This window comes from Ictidomys tridecemlineatus, chromosome 7, assembly GCF_052094955.1.
Source record: "Ictidomys tridecemlineatus isolate mIctTri1 chromosome 7, mIctTri1.hap1, whole genome shotgun sequence".
Classification (NCBI taxonomy): Eukaryota; Metazoa; Chordata; class Mammalia; order Rodentia; family Sciuridae; genus Ictidomys; species Ictidomys tridecemlineatus.
The window spans coordinates 187,627,939-187,642,655 of record NC_135483.1 but is presented as its reverse complement, the minus strand read 5'-3'; the positions used below and the strand labels follow the sequence as shown (position 1 = coordinate 187,642,655).

Genomic DNA, 14,717 nt, shown 5'->3' with positions numbered 1-14,717 from the left:
TTCTCAGCCTCTTCTGATGTCGATGGAGATTCCATATCTTTGCAGAAGGGTCATGGTGGGACCTAGTGTAGTGAGGCAACTCCAAAAAATCAACATTTGTATTTTGCTATTAACTGAATTCCAGACTTTAATTTCAGTTTCAGTTTTTTCACTAATTGCCTTTTTCTTTTTCTGTTCCAGGAGCCAATCCGGAGACCACAGCACACTTGGTTAAAATGTTTCCTTAGTCTCTCTTGTCTGTGGCAGTTTCTCAGTCTTTTGCTTGTCTCCCTGACCTTGACAGCCTTGAACAGAGTGGCCAGACATCCTGTAGACAGCCCGTCAGTTACGTTTGTCTGAAGTTCATCTTATGACTAGACTGGAGTGAGTCTTGGTGAAGTGCCTTCTCATCACCCATCATAGGTCCATGCTATCAACATGACTTTTCAATGTTAAATTTGAACCCTGCCTTAAGGGGTGTTTTTGTCAGGTTTCTCCATTTTAATTTTTTTTTTTAAAATGAGTTCTAAGACAATAAAGCTTTGAACTTTGCCAGTTGAGCTCAGGGGTAAACTGGAAGCAGTAGGGTAGGTTTCTCCAGCAGGCTTTGTCAGCTGTTCATCTTCTGTGTGGAGCTATGTTGGATATAATGAGTGGAGTCAGTCCTCCCCTGCATTGGGCTCCAGATTCCTCAATTCCAGGGTAAGTAGTCCTCTAACACTGGTCTGACACTATGTTGCCAGAGGGGGTAGGAAACAGTTTCTGATTTGATTGCTACAGAGTCACTGTATTTTTACACCACCCTTTGAGAACCCCAATGCTACAACAGCTCAGATTTCTCTTTTAACTGAAAATATCCCCCACAGGTTTCATTTCCGTATTTGCATTTGCCAGCAGGTGGAACCAGAAGCCTATGACACTGAAAAGGCTGAAGAAAACTAGGACAAATTCCAGTCAACAAAGCATTCCGCATTGTAAGCAGAATTAGGGTTATTTTGAAACAGATGGGCTCTACAGAAGCTGCTGCACTGAATATTATGGAGTTGTTTATTGTCTAGATGGTCTGAAACCCAGGGACTATTTGCCAGCATCTAGCAGTTTCTGTGTCATATCAGAATTCTTCCTGAGCAGAGGAAACTGACAAGGCATTGGGAGAGAGAAAGACATGAACACGAATATAGACACTTCAACAAGTTTTAAATGCACAATGTCCTGTTGCTACTGTGCACACTACCTTGTGTCATTGCCTGCTTTTATAGGGGTGATATGTAGCCCCCTCTCCACTCTAACTCCAAATCAGAAGATAAACAGATACAATCTGTGGCAACAAGACAATCAATCCTGGATGCAGTAATATGAAAAATGATTTATTTTAAGCCTAATCAAAGTGGTTCTGTTTACTGGTTCACATTTTCACACAGACCTCTCTATTTATACTTGTCCCCACCCCCCCACCCCTTACTTCTGTTCCTTTTCTTTTTGTAACCCCAGCAAAATATCAGAAGGGAGGAAGGTAGATAAAAGGAGGGTCTTATAGCTCCTATTCTATGTCCAAATGCAGTGGCTGAGTGTGGATAGCTGTCTAAGGACCGTCAGAACTTGGCTTGACGTTTCTCTGGCTTAACACTGGGATGAGGACTTATAAAGAGAGTATTCCAAAAGTCCTAGAAATCTGCAAAGGAGTCTACCACTAATGGTTTCTCTAGGAGAATTTTTTTTTTTTTTAATAATTCCTAAGCCTATGACCCCAGCTAGTTAGCTGCTGCTGTCCTGTCTAGTTGGTCTGGGATCAAAGAGATCACAAAGGCATCTGCTACAGACTGAAGTTTGTGTCCATCTCAAATTCATATGCTGAAATCCTAATCTTCAATGTAATGGTATTTGCAGGTGGGGCCCTCAGGTTAGGTGTATATGAGGTCATAAGGTTGGAGTCTCCATGATGGTTAATGTCCTTATGAGGGAACAGAGAAACCAAAGCTTGCTCTGCCATGTGAGGGTACAGTAAGAAGGCTATAATCCAGCAAGAGGGACTTCACCAGACCTCAATTGTGATAGCATCTGGGATTTCCAGCCTCCAGAACTTTGAGAAATACATTTCTGTTGTTTTGATCACTCAGTCTGTAGTACTTTGTTAAAGCAGTCCAAACTGACTAAGAGCGTCTGTGAAGCTGGCAGCTCAGCAACTGGTGGTTCAGCAGCTTCTGGGCAGGCCCCCTGCATCTGAGGGACAAGAGGATGCACTTCCCAGTAGATATGGCCCTGTCCCAAGTGGTGGTTTCATAATTGCCAGGTCAGCAGCAATCTTCTTTCAAGTCTTAGGACGCATGGTTCACCCTCTTACTCGAGCATGGGGAGGGGTCCTCTACTAGCAAACAACAAAATTCCTAAAACAATGCTTTTGGCGCAAGCTCTCAAAGCCCTGGAGCAGATGAAGGCTTAAAGAAGCATTAGACCTATTTTCTTTTCACTCCCTTCCACTTGAGTTTCAAACCAGAAATGGCCCAATTTCCAGCTCTTTAAGCAAGAGATAATGGATACATTTTCATTGAGTTTTGAAATTAAATCACAGATCATTTAAAATTAGCCAGTATTTTCATCAGAAACCTCACTTAAAACATCTATAACTCTTGCGCATGGAAAAACGAAACAAAATAGTATGAGTGAACATTCTCAAGACATTGAGGAATAAGGAAAAAAGATGGAGATTCAGTGGGAAGAGAACTTTGGAAAGGGACAAAAAGCCTCTTCTGCTGAAAGCAACCACCCCAAAGTGGTCAAGTCCAGGTCAAAGTGGAAAACTGTTAGAGAATCCATGTGCCTGGAGAATGAGAGCTGCTAGGCCTGGGAATGAAAGGTGTCTTAGTTAGCTTTGTGTTGCTGTGACCCAAAGACCTGACAAGAGAATCAAAGGAAGAAAAGGGCATGGAGGAGAAAAGCGGCTCAGGACATGGCAACAAGGAAGCCGGGAGAGCTCTGCTCACCAGGGACAAAATAAAAACCCCAGAGTCACACCTGAGGTAACCTACCTCCTCCAGCCACACTGTGCCTACCTACAGTTACCACCGAGTTACTCCAAATCAGTGGATTAATCTGCTGATTAGTTTCCAACTCTCATAATCTAATCCGTTTTACCTCTGGAAATTCTTGCATTGTCTTGCACATGGGCTTTTGGGGAATAAAATGAAAAAAAATGATTTTTGTATCTAAATCATAACAGAATAGGATTAAAGAGACCAGAGTTTGCTCTCTTCCATGTGAGGACAGAGGCCCTGAGGCAAGTTGGGTGGATTGACTAGCAGCAAATAAATTGAACCCTGAAAGAGGTCCTGCAGCTATCTGATGCCTCTACGCCACATTCCTGCAAAGAACACGGCATGTCTCCAAAGGCAAAAGACCAGATACTAGATCTAGCATAGGGATTCCCAAACTCACATGAGGAAGTTTGGTAAGAGGCAGATTCAGGGTTCTAAGTTGGGATTCCTGTGGTGGGACTTAGTTGTCAATGGACCTTTATTTAATTAACTTATTTATATATAGTGCTGAGAATCGAACCCAGCGCCTCATACATGCTAGGTGAGCACTCTACCACTGAGCCATGCCAGCTCCAGGAATCTGCATTTTTAACAGGCATCTTAAATGGCTAGAATGCCACTGGCTCTTAGATCCTATTTTGAGAAACTTTGATCAGAGGAATGTCATATTGTTTCCTGGGGTTGTGTTGAGCTTTGACCATCTGCACCAGTACGGCATTTGATTTTGTATAAGTAGGTTTAGGGTCACATTTCCCATGAACCAGAGACTCTGGTAGTTTCCTAGGTTGTGCTACATTCAACCCTGGATGACCCAGATTTGATACTTGAAATAGTCTGAGATGTATGAGATGTACTATATCCACCTATGCTGAATGCTGTTTTAAAGGCTTTAAAAATTCAAAGTATCTCAACTTTTCAAATACCATTCGCTTGAGTATTGCATAACTACATGTCCAGAGGTACTGATATCAATGCCTAATTACAAAAATAATCCTTGACCTAGCAAATTGTCCCTGAGATTCTTAGTGGCCAAGGAGGACACAGTGGTTCAAAGCCCTCATTAAGGCTGAAAGCCCCTTGTTGTCCCTCTCCTGCAGGTATAACTCTGGCAATTAGAGTGAGTCATGACCAGCAGCACAGGCAGGGCTGAAAGAATCAGGAGAGGGCTGCCCAGCCCAGCCCCACCATAAAAAAGCAAAGCAACGTGAGGCCTGTGGTCAGCTCTGTGCTTGCTAGGCAGAAAGGGAAAGTGAGGGGAGGGAGGAGAGGAAGAAAAAAAAGGCAGAGGCATGAGGAGGTAGAAGATAAGTGAAGGCCTGTGACTATGCCACCATGAAATCTGTTATTCTATATAATTAATATACACTAATAAAAACAAAAAAATAAGTAAAGGAAGAATAGCATAGTTTTCAGAAATATGATATCTATGACTTCTGAGTGTTAAGAGCTTATAAGATAACTTGGAGGTGAGGACAGCCCAACCTTTATCCTTCCAGAGTGGATAATTCCATGATCTAAGTGGCATAAGAGGCAATCTGGACAAATATACAAGCAAACAAGAGCCTTGCTCTTTGCTTCTCAGAGCTAAAAATGCTCACATGGGTCAGTCAGCCCAGAACCGTGAGGCTGGGAAGCCAGTTTCTATGGTGTGATGAACTGTCTATGGTGTGAGGCTGGGAAGCCAGTTTCTATGGTGTGATGAACTATCTTAGAAGCAAATGGTCATTCAAAAAACATGGTAGTTTCTATATTTGAAGGTATTTAAACTAATCCTGAGCCTAATTACGGCCTTTTGCATGTTTTTCTAGGTCTGATTAACTCTTATCTCCTGCCAGTCCTGGTCTGTGATCCACTAGAGAAAGTATGTTTATGTGTGGGCATGCGTGTGTGTTCATGTGTATTTCTACATGTCTGTGTGTATGTATGTGCTAATCTACAAAGGCAAGGGGCAGCTCCAGGAAAGGAACCCTCCTAGCCTCAGGAAGACCCCAGGGGCTTTCGCAGACTTTTTACACCTTTAAAATAGCCTCCCTCCAAGTGTCTCAGCTGAGTTAGAATTATGCTCAGAAATGATTTTAAAATGGTCTATGATATGGAGAGGTATTTGATAATAATAAAAATGAATTACTCCTAAATGTCTATTAATAATTTCTGGTAAAATCAAACTTATTTTGCCAATGGAAAGGGAGATACCAGAACTAACTGTTTTAAGCTTTAAGAGGGAGGAACACATTGCCTCTGAACAATTTTGGAAATACCTAAATATGTGTTTTTGCCAAATAAAAAGCTGGTACTGAAAGGCCTATTTAGGGTTTTAAGAAAGAAACTATGGACCTGATCACTGTGGGAGGGATTTTTTCATGCAGTGCATTCAGGAGATCCTAAAATCCAGATTTTCAGAGGGCAATGGAGCTTTTGGGATGGTGGTTCTAACCTGCTTCTTTCTGAGCTAGGACACTGAAGTCCAAAGGGAAAATGGTTTTCCTAACACCTCCCAGAGGTGGAACAAAGTCCTACGTCTCTTGGTGGTCTTCTCATATCATTTGCCTTTCTTCTTTACTCTTCCACTCATTTTATTCTGCATAATCCAAACTTTACTTACCAGGAGTGGATGCTGGAGTTGTACAAAGCTGTCCTTCTGCTACCTGGCCCTGGAGCCAAAGGGAGCTATCTGACTTTGACCGACTCTGCCCCTATTCTGTGTCCTTGGACAAGTAACTTCTTATAGTGATCCTCTATTTTTCCATCTGTACAATGTAGAGATCTACTTGATAGATGTGTTCTGAAGACCAAATGAATTAAAGAGGTCCAGCACCTAGACCTAAGCAATCAAAAGTAAATGGTACCTATTATACTAATAATCCCTGCCCCAGCTAGGAATGTGTCCCTTGTCCATCCAGTTAGCCACATATTCCATAACCCTAGAGTTATCCTGGACACACTCTTCTTCCATTCATCACCAAATCATACAATTCCACCCATAACCAAAACATGTCATTTTAATCTCAACATCCTCTAAATTAGTTCATTCCTCTCCATTTGCCCTGTCACCAACTCCAAGTCACCTGTATGGTGAGCCTAGGCCAGACCTGGGTCCCTAAATGATCTCCAAAAATTGCTCCAGTGTTCACACCAGCCATTCTCCACACAATAGCCAGGAAAGCTTTTAAAAAATACAGCTCCCATCAACTTTCTCCTCTACTTGAAACCCTTCAAAGGTTTCCTTTTATTTTAGAAGAAAAAAATTCTTTTAAATTGAAAAGAAAGCCCTACATGGTATGGCCGCTGGCCTCCTTGCTAGCCCAGGCCAGGCTCGCTTTTGTCTCACCCTACCTCCCGAAGCCTCCCTCTCCTCTGCTTCATTTCCTTCAGCTCTCAGTGCAAACACCACATTCTTAGGAAAATGAATCCTCAATCGGCCCAATGACGGTCCTTTGCATGAGACTCTTAAAGGACTGATCCTTTTTCTTCAACATCTATGATACCACAGTTGGTGACTACTCATGAACTTGATTATTTCAAGTTCATCCCTATTTGATTGTAAGTGCTACGGAGGTAAGAACTACAAGGGTCTGTGTTCTTGGGATGGACAAAGAAATACAAATGTTGGAATGGAAGGGAGGAAGAGGGATGGAGAGTATTAATGGCCATTGTCATTTTAGGGAAAAGAATGAACTCTGAGGAAGGACTTCCTGAGGTCTCAGAGCCCTGGAGTCAGATCTCAGTCCTGTTCTTTTGTTCATGTTGCTTTGGAAACTCTGCCCACACTTTTCCCTTTACTACTGGATCTTGCCTCATTTTGACAGAGGCATGGCAAAATATTAGTGTTTTTTTTTTTCTGTTTGTTTTTTGAATGGAGACTATGAGGGTACGAGAAGGGCTGCAATTGGCATGGAGGAGGAGATGCAAATTGTTACTGTGAATATTTGAGTTGGTTTTTTTTTTTTGGAGAGGAATGAACAAATTTAGGGGATGTTGAAGAAGTATATGATTTGTTGCTGTTTATATCAAGTACAGTATTTCTAGAATTATTTCTGCAGATCGAAGGACATTTGATTAAGGGCATCTCACTTGGCAAAAGGTCTAGACCTGTTTTCAGATCATTCTCTTAGAGCAAAATAAAATTCTCTTAGGGTAGCAAAAGCTTAGGGAGTTCACTCTACCAACTTGACTGATCTAAATGGAACATACTTCTATGAGCCATTTGTAGCCTTAAATACTATAGAGAAAAGAATTTATACAACATGCCCAAACAGCCTCTCTTTGATGTGGTAACTCTTTTAAAACCACACTGTTCAAATTTATGCTAAAATGTAAGTCCTTCATGTTTACAGTGGTACTGTTGGAGGAATGCAATATAAAAGTACATCAGTTAAATTTCAAAGACAACACTTATAACCTCAGAACAATGGGGCAATTCCCAGTGCAAATTTATGAGCTGCTAAACCTCAAAGGTTTCTTCAATTAGCAATGAAGGCTCTTGACATATCTGGTGCTTGATATAGGGACTGGTCTTTATATAATTTTGAGTGTACTGCCTATATAAGAACTTTTCCTTACTTTTATTTACCTCAGATGACAACCATTGCACTTTTCTCTGTGTAGCGTATGATCCTGCTAATTATGCTGTAGGGCCAGGATGGTGTTTCACAGCTCACTATTGCTCCTGGGGCAGGCTACAAATTACACATAATGCACTGCCTTGTAATTGCTGCACTGTGAGCTTGGCTCGCCTTTCCAACACAAAATACTCACATCCAAGTTGTTTTGTTATAAAAAACCATAAGGAATTCTTTTGGTTACAAACATCTAAAGACATAACATTCTCATGAATTCCAGTTGGCTATTTTGGACACACAGGGGGCAAGCGAGACTGCAAAGCAAAGGAAAACATACTTCAAATTAATATTTACAGAGAAAAAGGGAGCAGCAGTCATGAAGGCAACATGATATTTAATGCAAGTACAGTGTATGGAATGAAATGAACAGGAAGCAAGCTGAAGGTGCACAGAGTCCAAACTGGGGCACCAGAGATACAGGTTCAGCGTTGTCCTTGACCCTTCCTGGCCTTGGGCTCCTTATTCTGAACACTAAGGTACAAAACCAAAAGATCACAAAGGGGCCTTTTCCCACGAAGACAGGAATGTCACGACAACAGTGGCTTGCTGGCAAACCTGATTTATAAGACCAGACTCTCTCAGCCTGATGTCTCATGCCTAGTAGGAGGCCTCTCACTGTAACCTGTTTGTTTGAGACCCCTTAGAAAAAGATGATGGTTCTTTAAGGGAGTGGGGGCAGAGGGGGGTACATGACAAATGATTCCTCAAGTTTTATATATGAAACACCACAAAATGGGAGGGGCAATCTGAAGAAGAGTATAGTGACTACTTACACTCATCACTGCTCTTGGGCCCCAGCACCTGGGAGTCTGCATTGCAGAGGTCTCCAACAGACTTGCCATGGTTTTTGTGCTTGCAGCATTCAGAAGCAACATCTAGGCACTGGTATGGTATTCCTAACCCTTATATTTTCCCTCCTCTCCTTGCCAAGAGACAATAATTTGATATATGAATTCAGTTAAGTTTCTTTTCTCTTTCTATCAAGTAAATGAATGTTCTAGAAGAGCTTAAGGTTGGGCATGGTGGTATGCATCTGTAATTCTAGAGACTTGGGAGGCTAAGGCAGGAGTTCAAGACAAGCCTTGACAATTCAGTGAGGCCCTAAACAACTCAGCAAAACCTTGTTTAAAAATAAAAAATAAAAGGGGCTGGGGACATGGTCCAATGGTTAAGTGCCCCTGGTTTCAATCCTTAGTACCAAGAAATAAAAAGAATAATAAAATAATTTAGAGGAGTTTAAGGTAGAAGTAGTACTCAACTCAAGTGAATGCATAAGTGTGTAGCAGGTGTTTCCTACAGAGTACAGGTGGGATGATCAAAGAGGATAAAATGTGAGGGAGTTTCAAAGAGAGATATGTACAGGTTCACACATCTTGATAATTTACCACAAATAGTTACTGTGTTGGGACAATGTGCTGGAACAGCGCTCCTTTGATGCTGCTGCTTGTCAAAGTATTGCTTTGGACTTAGGAAGTCATTACTAGTGGTGCCTCACCTCTTCAAGATCTACTATGAACACAGATAAAGATGAAATGGCAGATGGGAGGGCCAAGTGAGGTAGCTCCAGACCAGGGATGCCACACAGGTTTTGTCTGGATGCTATGCCTTTCAAATCAACTCCTTTGATTTGAAACTTGACATTTCCAATAACACCAAACTGTCTGTGATTGTCTTTAATGGTGGTAATCTGCCTTTTCCTTCTTTCATTAATCAATACAACCAATACCAACTGAACATACATATTCTGGAGGGCACCACTGTGGACTGAGGGGATAGAAGGATGAGTCGGGCACAGTTTCTTCTCTTGAGAAGACCGTTCAATCGTATGAAGAGTGTGGATGTGATTTACATGAGTACATATATTCACATCCATGGGACCTGTGCAATAAAACCCTCATTAAGACATACATAAAATTTTTAGAGCTGGCTGGACTATAGAAGCTACCTAGACACCCTCTTGTCTTATAGAAATTGAAACTGAATTCAGAAGAGCTAAAAAAGAAAACTTACTTAAGGTCCCTTAGCTAACTGTGACAACTCTAGAATTAGAACCTAACTCTCCTCATTCCCATGGCCTGCACTGCTTATTTATCATCTTAAACAATATATGTTCTCAACAGGTTTCAAGCCAAAGGGGTCACTCCAGTGGCTCAGCTGCTCATGTAGACCCTAATCCAAAGCTATCAGGACAATGACTTCTCTTTGAGGTTGGGCTATAATTATCCCATGTGCAGCTGGCAGGCAGTTAAACTTCAATTAAAGAACTCTGTTTCTTGACTGATTTCTCTTCCTCCCTGAGTCAACAGTGAGCAAAAGGCCCAGATAAGTCCAGATCAAATTTAAGACCTATGTTGGCTAGCAAAGATGCTTAGAACTTTGAGTGGCTTTGGTGAAAGCAAAGAGTGCAGAACCGTCAAAATCCTAATTATTTACTTAAATTGTCACACCTGGTGCTATGTGAAAAGGAACCATGAATAAGGAACCCATGGGTCAACTATCCATGCATGTGAAACAGGTTTAAGGAAGCGGGCCTGAGGTCAGGCTGGGAGGCAGGCTAGGCCTCCTTCCCCAAACCCTGATGCTCACCCCAGGCAGACAGTCCTTTTGCCACTTAGTAAGGCTGTGCAAGCAAAAAGGGGCCTCTCAGGACCGGCAGCTGAGGGCATACGAAAGCAGAATTACAATCCTGTCACAGAATACTCTTACTTACTGACTCTGGAATTGTTCTCATGCTCAGAGAAATGCTATGAGAAAGATACAATAGCTTCAATCCTGTCAATGAATGAGGCTGGTCAGGGACCTTCCCATCTGGTAATCACTTGTTCAAACAATAACAATGATGATAATAAATGGCCTGAAACTTTCGAGAATGAAAATCTACGTTTTTAGACTGGTTTACACATGATCTTACTTTCTTCTTTGAAAGAAAACAACTCAAACATAAAATTTTAGAAATGTCCTTGCTGAAGGGCAATGGAGGGGGAGAAAGTGAACACGAGAGGTTCCATCCTGGATCACCATCTGAAATACCCTGTGGTGTAGAGCTTTGCTTTTAATTAATACGCAACAATCTTTGGAGGGGGACAGTTTAGGATTAATGGAACAACAAACCGGAAATGTAGTGGAAAGGGAAACACCATCTTCCCACCTTCCTTAGACAATGGGGCCAGTCATCTCCCCCAGGCATCCACATCATATTCATCCACGTCCATTCATATTCATCTCTGGAAGAAGAAAACACCTCACACACTTTTCTTGAGTAATTATTTCCTTAAAATGATACCACAAAAATCTCATTTTTTCTCTTGGGAGAATATACTTCGAGATTCCTACTGCAACTTAAATAGTCTATGTGAGAAAAGGTCATTTAAGGACAATAACACACACACACACACACACACACACACACACACACACATTCTTGCGCATACATGTACCCTCCCCACCCCCCCCCACACACAGAGTTATGTGCAGGTAATGGTTCAGTCAATAATGAGCTGCTTGTATTTTGGTGTTGTATCACTTAGTGACATGTAGCACCTTAGCTTGTGTAAGTACATTCTGTGATGGTCACACAGTGATGAAATTGCTACTAATGCAGACCTCAGAACATATCCACAGTCCAGCAGTGCATGATTATGCTACAAGAAAGGAAATACTGAGAGTGAACAAGTGTCCATATGCTTAAAGTCCAGGGAGGAAGGGCGGGAACCAGAGTGAGCAACAAAACTTAACAAGTTCTGCATCTGTCGTTTGAAGTCAGGGCCTACCAAGAAATACAGAAACCTAAGCTCTACATGCCCCATTTTCATGCTGCAGGCTCCCTTCCCTCCTCTAACTCTAAGCTGACAAACAGAAGGTCTCTGTCTTTTGAATACTCAAGCAACTCTGCTACACACACATCAAAAACTGATACACAAAAACCAAAACCACTTCAAATATACTTCAAAAAAAGGTACCCCCAAGAAGCAATAGCTTGCCCAACTAAACAGACCGACTTTTGGTCCCCAAGGGCACATCTGTCTTGTTCACTGTGGTATTACTACTACAGGTGTCCAATAGGATATGCTAAATGTCTGAAACCCTAAAGAATTTTCATGAAGGAAGAATACGTTCTACCATTTCCAGCTCCTTCCCTGACCCAGAAACTTGGCTCATGATGCGGCACTGTAGGTTTTGAGTTTAGCCTATGTCTGCCCTTTAGCCCTCCAGTGACTCTGGGGGTACAGATGACCCAAAAGGGGCAATGGCTCTCAGTATCCTTTTACATGTGCAGACCACCTTTCTCTGGGTGAAATCAGGGCTGAGGAAGGAAGGATGGCTCTTCCATTTAGATCCTCCTGTCTTTCTCCTCCTCCCTCTCATTTAGACCCTCTGTGTTTCTTTCTTTTGTAAGGAGTGGGCTCTCTCTAACTTTTTATCATGTTTGAAGGGTCCCTTGATACCAAATTCTAGAGCTTTGAAGAAAGGCCACAGAGAAAGAAGAAAAAAGTCACATCCATGAAAACACAAAGCACCTGAGAAATACCTACGAGCAAACACCTAGAACCTAGAATGTCAAGCAAAGCAAACCAAAAAACATACAGGCAAAACAAACAATCAAAAATCTTTCGTTTTGTCAAGAAATGTATTTGAATATTTAACCAGTCATAAGTCATTTATCCCATACTTGTAAGGAAAAATAAATGACAGTAATTAAACAGAGACAAAGGTATGATTAGGACTTGAAACTGGCCACTAATGCTTTGTATAAGAACTATCAAGTCAAAAAACCGTGTAGCCTGTTCTTTCTTGTGCCTCAGCTGTAATTAAAAACAAAACAAAACAAAAATCTGGTCTGGAAAAGCACACTGAGAGAGGCACAAGGAACTCATTTTGAATACATAGTCTGCAAAATGTCTTTTTAGTTTCTCCGTGGTGGCAGCAGGAAAAAAAACAGGCCAGCAAGGGGTTCAGATGTGCCTTCACGCCAGGCTTCATCATGCACTAGCTGCTCACTCATTGACTCTTTTATTCCTTCTCTCACTCATGAATATTTATGAAGCCTTTTCCTGGGGCCTGTCATAGGATTGAGGGACACAGGAGTGAAGAGCAGAGCAGGCAGTGGGCTTCCTCCACAGAAGGGATGGTGCCAAGGGAGTGTGAGTTCGAGAGGTGCTTGTGAAAATGTGTGAGATCTCACGTAATCAAATGGCTCCAAAGTGAAAAAGCAAGTGTCAAATTAAAAATAATGTTCAAGTAAACGTCTATGAAAAGTACCATCTCAGCCATTTATACTCAGCTCCTATATGTGATGATACATGTTAATGTTTATACACACACCCACACACACTCTTATACTGATTTATTTAAGTATGTATTTAAATACTATGAATAGGATTTGCATATGTTTTAATACATTTGAAATTATATGGGTGGGATTTGCAAAAGTAAAAGCCCACATATGTCTTCAGATGTCCCCCAAGAGGGAACTGGACATCCCTACTCTCCTGGAGTTTACGTAATGGAGTGAAGACAGAGGCACCAAAAACAGCCCCAATCACCTTGTAAAATGTCAAAGAAACAGTTCTGAGCCTCAACTTCTTCATGAAAACAAGCTAGAAATCAAAACCAGAACCACAGTCCTCAGGGAAGTTTTGAGAACCAAATGAAAATGTAGAATGGAAAGTATTTCAAAGGGCTGAAGAGACAAAAACTAAACTTGTGAAACTACTTAAGTCTCTGCTCCTCCAGGTGGTGTATGCTTCTGCACCTGTCTATGCAGGCCCAGGTCCCTGGAACAGAAAGAGTCTCTGCGGTACCCCAAATAAGACTGCTCTGCTGCCCTTCTGTAGCCTACAGATGCTGCCGACGGACAAACTCACAAACAAATCAGGCTGCTTCATGTATAGAAGAAACTTGATTGACATCATGAGACTCAAATAGAATTGTTGTATTGAAAGTATACTTTAGTTAAAAATGAAAATGTTTTAAAATTAACTCCAACCCTAAGCTGACACCACTTTTATTTGTCCTAAGAATGAGAAGCTGGAGAGTGCTCCTAAATTCCACTTTATTTTTCTCCTTTGTAGACTGACATTTTATGATATACCTTAATCCTCCTAGCTGGTTGTGGTAGTAGGTAAAAGCGGAAAATGAACTCAATTTTGAAAACAGACCGTGTAGCATAACAAAGAAACACATCCTTGGAGGTGATTTAATTTTAGACTTTGTCTTGTTCTCTTTTCCCTATTCCTCTTCATGTGTACCCAGTTGGGAAATGGGGTGGGAGCTGACTGGGGTGTGATATGACCAAGTTAGAAGAAGCATAAAAATCTAAAGAGGGATAACAATTATAAACTTCTGCAAGTAGAAACCGGCTGTTTCTAGTGTGTTACTACAGTACGTGAGACCCTCCTTCTGGGTTCAAGATTCCCTTTGTGCCTCACCCCAGGATGTGTTAAGATGATATACAGTGTGTTTAAATATGACAAGAAAACAAACCAAGAAAATTTCAGCATTGTGAAGAATGAAAATGTACTAAAAATACTTTTAAAAGCTTTCAAACATGAAATCACAATTACAAAATAACTTCTTAATGATTTAGGCATAAAGTGACTCAGGAACATATGGATTAAATTTCCTTCAAATACATATGGCTTTAAAAATCGGAGGTGGGGGGTGAGGGGACATGACGTTCAAAATTAGCTTCGCTTGTAATGCACAGCTCTGAAAAAGAGAGAAGTTTGTCAAGTTGACCACTCTGGCAGCCCTTTGCTGGTGCTTTCTTTGGTGACTGTGTCAACTGGCTACAATGGCCATTACCTAAGAAACTTAGAATAACTTCCTTGGAAATGGTCTCTCTTTTCCTATTTAGGAAAAGTATTCAATAAGTTTAGAATATATAATCCTTCTTCCCTTCCAATACCTCAAGCATCAAAACCAGAATTTACTTCTGTAAATAAAAGCTTGTACTATCTTAAGCCCAGAGCAAATAGCTATGGCATTTTTGTAAAAACTCGGAACAGATTCACACACAGGGTTGTTTTTTCTATGCTCTTTAGTTCATTAAGAACCAGCATTGAGATAATGTTACTTCCTCTTCTTA

General features: G+C 41.3%; 1 protein-coding gene across 14 annotated transcripts in view; it reads right to left on the bottom strand.

Annotated features, from left to right (window-relative positions):
• The window catches only part of Rhbdd1 (rhomboid domain containing 1), a 122,413-nt gene that overhangs the window by 8,475 nt on the left and 99,221 nt on the right, over positions 1-14,717 (bottom strand). For 2 of the 14 annotated variants that reach the window (XM_078018122.1, XM_078018126.1), the window contains one exon: positions 12,531-14,338. The exons of the other annotated variants lie outside the window; for them this stretch is intronic. The gene's annotated coding sequence lies outside the window, so the exon portion shown is untranslated. Of the gene's footprint in view, positions 1-12,530; positions 14,339-14,717 lie in introns of those variants that run through there. 14 annotated transcript variants of the gene reach the window in all.